Below are 8,780 nucleotides of genomic sequence, written 5' to 3'. Positions count from 1 at the left end.
CATTGCAGATATCACCGTCCGGTATGGCATACCACACAACATCATCACCGACAACGGCACAAACTTTGCCAAGGGCGCTTTGACCCGCATCTGCGCGACGCAGGGCATCCGACTGGACTTAGTGTCGGTTGCCCATCCGCAGTCAAACAGCCAAGTCGAGCGAGCAAACGGCCTCATCTTATCCGGCATCAAGCCCCGACTGGTCGAGCCACTGGAGCGCTCGGCCGGCTGCTGGATCGAAGAGCTACCGACCTTCCTCTGGAGTCTCCGGACCATGCCAAACAAATCAACTGGCTTCACTCCCTTCTTCCTCGTGTACGGGGCTGAGGCTGTCATCCAACCGACATAGAGTTTGACTCGCCTCGTGTTACCATGTACACGGAGGTGGAGGCGAAGGAAGCACGAAAAGACAGCGTCAATCTACTGGAAGAGGGCCGGCTGTTGGCACTCAGCTGGTCCGCCATCTACCAGCAGAGCCTGCGCCGCTACCACAATCAGAAGGTCAAGCCACGATCCATCCAAGAGGGGGACCTCGTGCTCCGGCTGATCCAGCGAACAACCGGCCAGCACAAGCTCTCGGCCCCTTGGGAAGGGCCCTTCATCATCAGCAAAGCCTTGGGCAATGACTCCTACTACCTCATCGACGCGCAGAAGCCCAGGGCGCATAAGAGGGACGACTCCGGCAAGGAAACAGAGCGCCCATGGAACGCAAATCTTCTTCGAAGATTTTACAGTTAATGCAGTATGTATCACGCTACCTTTTGTGTTAAGAGCAAAGACATCGGGCCCCTCGAGGAGCACTCGTGGGCTACCCTTTTTATCTGTATGATAAGTTTAAATGCCTGAATGTGTTATTTCATTCCTTTTCCCGGCACCGGGTTCGACCAGTCGGCCCGTGGGCTCGCTGTCTTGTCCTATGCTAACGCTACCTGCAGTTGGACAAGTAGTGTGCCGACATCTAAAGCCCTCTCTTGCCTTAAGCCGCAGCTCGCAGAGTGACTGTCCAACTGGCAAGAGCTAAAGGCAGGAAACGGTGTCCACACGAAAAATGACTAAAAAAAATGTGCCAGCATAGGCCAAGCCGGCTCCTTGCCTTACCGTCCGGCTGCTGAGCAGCCGGCCGGCCGGCTTCTCATTTGACTTGCTACGTTCTAAACGGCCAAAGTACTTGTCTTTCTGAACGGCCAAGTACCTGAACCGGCCACAGACCGCAGAGCGGCTGTCCGGCTGGCAGGGCAGCAGCCGAACGAAGGCGGCAAAGGAAAAACCCAAAAAAGAGTAGAAAAGCAAGACAAAGTAGAACCCGGCAGAGCACAGACTTGTGCGATAATTAATTTACATAGCAAGGCTCATGGCCAGAATTCAACAAAGTTTGAATACACCCCCAGCGGGGTGGAACTGCGCAAATTTAACAAGCTTGTTCGAAAGATCACAAAAGTAGGAAAAGATAAGATAAAACTGGCCGCCTAGGCCAGAGGAGCAGCAGGCGGGTCTGGCAGGTTGGTGGAGGCAGCGGCGCTAGTTGGTGGAGCGGCCGACAGGTGAGTCTCAGCTTGGCCAGCCTCAGCAGCAGTCGGCGCAGCCACATGTGGCTCATTGCTCGATGCTCGATTGGGCTAAGGCTGGCCGTCCGCTCCGTCTTCCAGTGCATCATCTTCGCCATCCTCGTCCTCTTCGTCCTCGCCCTCGTCGCTGGAGGCGATCTCCTCCGCCGAGTCTTTCCCATCATCTGGGTTCAGCCCGAACCAGTCGGGCGGCACCTCGGCGCCCCACTCGTCCAGTTCAGGGATGAAGACGTTGGTGTTGGCGTACTCGGCAAGCGCCACCGCGCGTTGAGAGAGCGCATGGTCCACCGGCGCTAGCTCCGGACCAGCCTCAGCCCGGAAAGTGGCCAGCTAGGCTAGATTCAAGCTTGGATACCACGCCTTGGTGAACTCCAAGGCCGTCTGCGCACCCACCCATGCTGCGGCACCCTTCCAAGCCTCGAAGAGGCCGACCGCTACCTCTAGGCAGTCGGCAGTGCGACTGGGAGTGCGCGACACTTGGGCGTTCGGCCAGAGGGCGGCCAGCACCTGGGACCTGGCGCGCTGAAGGCAGCGGAGCAGGCGGTGGGCCGGCTGCAGCCGCGTCCTGACGGCTAGAAGCTGCTCGTTAAGGTTCCGAGGCGCGTTGGGCGAAATCTCCACTCCAACCCTCCTACGCCGCTCGCGCCGCGCCTTGATGGCCTGGGTCACGGCGACGGAGTAACCAGGGAAGAACTCTGCGCAAGAAGAAAATCAAAGATTAGAAGCCGGAAGGCGACTCCTGCCGCAGTCGGCGGCTGTTCAAAGGAAAAAAGGGACTTACCATCGATCATGTCCTTGATGTCGCTGTAGCCGTCGGTGAGGATTTTCTCCTTCTCGACACAGTTCGAGCGTTGAGTCTCGAACTCGGCCGTGAGGGAGTCTTCCGTCTCCTTCAGCTTCCGGAGCTCCGCCTTGTGCCGCTCTGCCTGATCCGCTAGCTCCTTGGCCAGGCGATCGCACTCCTGAGCCGCCTTGCTGCGCTCTTCCTCTTTGGTGTGCAGCTCGGTTTGGACCTCGCCCAGGTGCTGCTGCAGTTCGGCGGCTGCCCCTGCAAAGATAAGAAAGAAAGTACATCCACAATCAACAAAGAAGACAAGTGGTTGCTGGGAGATCCGGCCTGACTGCTTAGCAGTCGGCCCAAATCTTGGGGGCTACAACCAGCAGGTGCGCTGACGCGCCCCTGCGAGAAAGAAGACGGAGTGCTTACTCCGGCTTTCGGTCAAGTCAGTGGTCCACTTGGCCAGCTCCTGGACATGGGAGTTGAAGGTGGCTGCGCGGATGTTGTGGTAATCCTGCAACAAAGATAACAGAAGAGAAAATAAGTTAGTACTCGGAACTTACCTTGAAGTTTCAAGCCGCCTGCTCAGCAGTCGGCCCAGAACTCGGGGGCTACACCCAGTGGATGCGCTGGCGCGCCCCCATGGAACATTACAAGAATAAAAAACAAGAAGCTAGAACCATACCCGGATGGCCGTCCGCGTCGCCAAGAATGTCTGCGTGTACTGCTGGAGGGCGGCGCCTTGGGCATGGAACCGGGCCTGGACATCCTACGTGGCCGTGTTCAGAATACCCGTTCCGCCCCTAGGCGTCCACTCCGGTGGGGCTGCACTGGTGGCCTCGGCATCGGGGGCCGATGAGCTAGCGGTCCCGATCTCCAGCGGCCGTGGCGCCGAGGCCGCCTTCTTCGCACGACGGTGCACCGGAGTGCAGACCGCCGGAGTCGGACCCACCACCAACTCACTGCCAGATGGCGGCACCGGCGGCGCTTCAGGCCGACTGCCCTGAGCGTCGGCAGTCGGCGTGTGCGGGGCACCTCCGCCCCTAAAATGACGGGGTCGCCTCCTCCCCTCTCCAGGGCCTACTGGTCGCCGCCGGCCCCTCTTGTCGGCACCTAGCCATCCGGCACCAGCGGCTCCGCATGCTGCAGACTGGTGGGCTCTGAGGCCCAGGTGCGGGCCTCCTGCGCCTTGGCGGCGGCGTCCACCTGCTCCTTGGCCGCGGCGCCGGCCTAAGCCTTGGCCGCTGCATCGGCCTCTGCCTGTGCCGCTTTGGCCGCCGCGGCCTTCTCCCGAGCCGCAGCCTCCCGCTCTTCCCGCGCCTCCCGCGCGTTCCTCTCTCCGTCGCCTCCTGGAGATCGGCGAGTGGGTCCACGCGGTGGGGCTCTGAGAGCCGCCCGCCGCCCCAATCACCGAAGCAAACAGGGCCCGCTCAAGAGAGAGCGGGGCCCTGTTCGAGCCATACAAGAAGAACTAAGAAAATGTTTGCGAGGAAAGAAGAAAAGCAAGGACAAAGCAACGGCGGAAAGACTAAAATGCTTACGCAAACACGATGGGGCGCTGCTTCGGGGCCTTCTGGAATTGGGCCACCTTCGCGGCGGCCTCTTGCCGCCTGGCCATGGCGGCTGTGTTCTTGGGCTTCTTGGGCCGGCTTCCGTACAACCCGGCATCGGCTCGGCGCTTCGGCGCGCCGCCTGGTGCAGTCGGCGTGGCCGAGGGGCTAGCGCCTGCCCTATCGGTGCCGCGGCTGTGGCGCGGCTCGTGGTCCTCCTCCTCCTCATCCGGCCAATCCCCAAGGCCGCCTCCTGAGGAGCCGCCTACTCCATCACCACCGCCGCCTGTGGCGTCGTCCTCTTCCATGGCGGCCGCCCAAAGTCGGGGTCGTCCACGTCGCTCACTGACCGGTCCGGAAGGTACTCTTGGCCCGAGGCCAGGGCATCGGCCGCCGATTGGGTCGAGAAGATCTGCATCATGGCCGATTGGTCAGCCGGCAAAGAAGAACCCGGACAAATGAAAGGAAAAAGAATTAAAAGACTCACAGCAGGCGTCGGGTGCGCGCGGCTGTACGGCGGCTTGCCGAATCGCCACTTCTTCTTCGAGAGCTTGCAGTTGGAGAAGTAATTCACTAGCCGGACCACCTTCACGTCCGGCAGCTCCTTGGTGCACAACCGGTATGGGTCCTTGGTGCACACGAAGGCGGTTAGCAGATCCGAGGCCTTGAGGCCCTTCGACTCCGTCATCACCTGAAGCCAAGCGAGAGCGGCGGAGGAGGTGGCCGGCAGGTGCTTCGGCCGAAATTGCCAGTTGGTGCGGGGCTCGACCGGCGGGCCGGCTGCTTAAGCCGGCAGGTTGACGTAGTCCATCCTTGGGTGGATGTTCTTGGCGTAGAAGTTTGGCCGACTGCAGCAAGGCGAGGGATGGGAAGCGGACCCTAGAACCCGAACGCCGCACTGCGACGCAGGCTCCGCACTGGGCCGCCTCATTCTTGGCGGCGGTGTCGAGTTTGAGGTAGAAGAACTCCCCCAGAGCTTGAGGGTGGGAAGTGTGCCGAGGCAGCCTTCGCAGAGGGTGACGAAGGCGGCCAGCAGCACCACCGTATTCGGCGTGAGGTGGTGCAGCTGGACTTTGTAGAAAGTGAGGAAGGAATGGAAGAAGCTGCTCCCCGGCAGGCCGAAGCCGCGAAGAAAGTGCGACCGGAAGATGACGTGTTCGCCGTCCTCCGGCGCCGGTGAGATCTCCGCCTCAGGAGGAACACAGACCTTTACATGCGTCTCGCGAGGCTGCCGCCGCGTCTGGCGAAGGAAAGTGAGGTGGTCTTCATGGACGTTGGAGCCGTCCCAATCGCCGGCCCATTCACGCGCCATGGATATGGATGCTCGACAGAGGCGCAGCACGGTGACGAGCGGGCGAATCCGTGGCGGAGTGAGGAAGCCGTTGTGTGAGGGAGCCCGGTGATGGCAAGCTACTGCAGCGCCTCGGCAAGAGGAAGGGGCCCGGCGGCAGCGAGGAGAAGAGAAAGAAGAAAGGCAAGGACGAAGGGAGATGAGGGCGCGCGTGCGTCTGCCACCCCCTCCTCCCCCTACTTATAGCCCCCTGGCGGCGGAGCCGAGGGGGCGAGACATGGGGGGTCATGGGATTAACTGCGCCCACTCCCCCCACGACCCCGCGCCCTTCGCGCCTTAACGGCGTGCGGTTAATGTGCCACAGAAGCCAAACCGCCTGCCTCGGCCGCAGCGGATCCGCGCGCGTGCCGATGCCCTGTAGCGGCGGGAACCAGCCTGCGGCGACGTCCCGTCGCGTGCGTGGGCTGGCAGGCCGGCCTGGCCTGCTGGCGCCGCGTGGCGGGCGAGCAGCGGGCGGCAAGCCTGTCATCCGGCTGGCGTGCCACCCGGACCCCACCACGACATTTCGAATTAACCAGGCGGCCTGCCCGGCCACGGCCGGCTCCTAGCTGTCGGCGCCTCCAGAAGACGGATGAAGCAAAGCTACCAGGCAACTCAGAGTAGGAAGCTGCTGACGCTCCTCACCTCTTCAGCCGCGGCGCCCCACCAGCTTCGGGGACTACTATCGGAGTAAATGACCACGGGTAGCCTCATCAGCCCTCCATGGTATTTCAAGACATCGGGGCTAGTTGCGCCCCTCATACCTCCTGGACGAATGACTGGCTGCTTGGGCCGACTAGTAAGGGAGGCCAGCTGCTAGAAGGTGGCGAGATCACAGAAGGCCGCCACGTAGAGGCTGACTCCTGGCAGGCGGCCACGAGACGGCCAACTCCCAGTAGGCGGCCCCTTGTTCCCTCAAAGTATGCACCCCCATTACTATGACAGGACGGGGCGTGGCTACAGTACAACCTACCACCCTTGAATCCTGGGCGGAGCGTGGCTACAGTGCGGTGTACCAGGCGGACACCCCTTGCCCGGCGCGGCACTGTTGCCACGCGGCCCATGGCATCATCCACGACACAGGGAGCCATGCTGCCATGACGGGCGGTCGGTACGGCCCATAGGCGGCGGGCCCTACTTGTCCGAGAGCCACCAGAAGGTGGCGATGCCCCAGCAGGCGGCGGCGGGAGTAGGCCGCCTCCTAGAAGGCGGCCTTCCCCCTCCTCAGAATCTGTGCGCCACTAACCAGATAAGACAGGGTGTGGCTACAGTGAGCGCCCGCCAGGCGGCGGGACTGTAGACACGCTCCCCCCGACAAAGCCTCCATCATCAGGGGCGAGGCTACAATAATGAGCAGCCGACACAACCCGCAGGCGGCGGGCCCTACCTGTCGGCCGAGAGCACGACAGTTGGCGGGACCCACCAGGCGGCGGGCCCCAGCAGCTGACGGAGAAGCCGGTGACCAGAGACACTGACGGCCGAGTCCTACACCCGGCCGGATTACCATTGTACCCCTGGGGGGTAGGCCTATATAAACCCCCCAGGTCAGCCATGCAAAGGGTTCAGCACCTTAGTCACCACACACCCACATAGAGAGAGTGAAGTAGGGCTAGCCTTGTTCTTCTTCCACCTCTAGCCAAACAGCTCAAGGAGCAAGCTTGTAGCTACCTTGTTGAGATAGTGATCATGCGGAGACCCCGCAGAGCAGGACTAGGGGTGTTATCTCCTAGGAGAGCCTCGAACCTGGGTAAGATTCGCAGGCGTATGCGGTCTCGCTCACTCTCGCCTCTAGAGCCCGGCGACGTACTCTTGTCCCCCTCCATGATAAGCCACCCCTGGCATATGTCGCGCGATATCCCCGACATCAATGGTGAACATCTCTATGTTGATCATATCTACTATATGATTCACGTTCGACTTTTCGGTCTCCAGTGTTCCGAGGCCATGTCTCTACATGCTAGGTTCGTCAAGTTTGACCCGAGTATTCTGCATGTGCAAAACTGTCTTGCACCCGTTGTATGTGAATGTAGAGCTTATCACACCCGATCATCATGTGGTGTCTCGGCACGACGAACTGTCGCAACGGTGCATACTTAGGGAGAACACTTATACCTTGAAATTTTAGTAAGGGATCATCTTATAATCCTACTGCCGTACTAAGCAAAATAAGATGCATAAAAGATAAACATCACATGCAATCAAAATATGTGACATGATATGGCCACCATCATCTTGTGCCTTTGGTCTCCATCTCCAAAGCACCGTCATGATTTCCATCGTCACCGGCTTGACACCTTGATCTCCATGGTAGCGTCGTTGTCGTCTCGCCAACTATTGCTTCTACAACTATCGCTAATGCATAGTGATAAAGTAAAGCAATTACATGGCGTTTGCATTTCATACAATAAAGCGACAACCATAAGGCTTCTGCTAGTTGCCGATAACTTTTACAAAACATGATCATCTCATACAATAATGTATATCACACCATGTCTTGACCATATCACATCACAACACTACCTGCAAAAACAAGTTAGACGTCCTCTACTTTGTTGTTGCAAGTTTTACGTGGCTGCTATGGGCTTCTAGTAAGAACCATTCTTACCTACGCATCAAAACCACAACGATGTTTCGTCAAGTTTGCTGTTTTAACTTTCAACAAGGACCGGCCGCAGTCAAATTCGATTCAACTAAAGTTGGAGAAACAGACTCCTGCCAGCCACCTTGATGCAAAACTAATTGCATGTCTGTCGGTGGAACCGGTCTCATCAGCATGCTCATATAAGGTTGGTCCGGGTCGCTTCATCCAACAATACCGCCGAATCAAAATAAGACCTTGGTGGTAAGCAGTATGACGATCACCGCCCACAACTCTTTGTGTTCTACTCGTGCATATCATCTACGCATAGACCTGGCACTGATACCACTATTGGGAAATGGAGAATGTAATTTAAAAAAAATTCTACGCTCACACAAGATCTATCTAGGAGATGCATAGCAACAAGAGGGGGAGAGCGTGCCCACGTACCCTCGTAGACTGAAAGCAGAAGCGTTTGACAACGCGGTTGATGTAGTCAAAGTTCTTCTCGTTCCGACCGGTCAAGCACCGAACGTACGGTACCTCTGACTTCTGCACAGGTTCAGCTCGATGACGTCCCTCGAACAGTTGATCCAGAAAAGTGTCGAGGGCGAGTGCCGTTAGCACGACGACGTGGTGACGGTGATGGTGAAGTGATCCGCGCAGGGCTTCGCCTAAGCACTATGTGAATATTACCGGAGGCGTAAACTGTGGAGGGGGGCGCCGCACACTACTAACAATTTTTGTTGTGTGTTCTAGCGGTGCCTCCCCTTCATATATATAGGTTGGAGGGGAGGATAGGCAGCGAAGAGGGCGCCCCAAGTAGGAGGAATCCTACTTGGGCGCCTCCCAATTCGGCCTCCCCCTTCCATATTCATCCGGAGGGGGAGGGAAGGGGGAGGGAGGAGAGAAGGAAGGGTGCGGCCGAATCCCTCCCCATCCTTTCTCTCTTCCCCTCTTTCCTTCCTCCTTATTTTGG

Source organism: Triticum aestivum, chromosome 5D, assembly GCF_018294505.1.
Source record: "Triticum aestivum cultivar Chinese Spring chromosome 5D, IWGSC CS RefSeq v2.1, whole genome shotgun sequence".
NCBI lineage: Eukaryota > Viridiplantae > Streptophyta > Magnoliopsida > Poales > Poaceae > Triticum > Triticum aestivum.
This window is presented reverse-complemented; position numbering follows the sequence as displayed.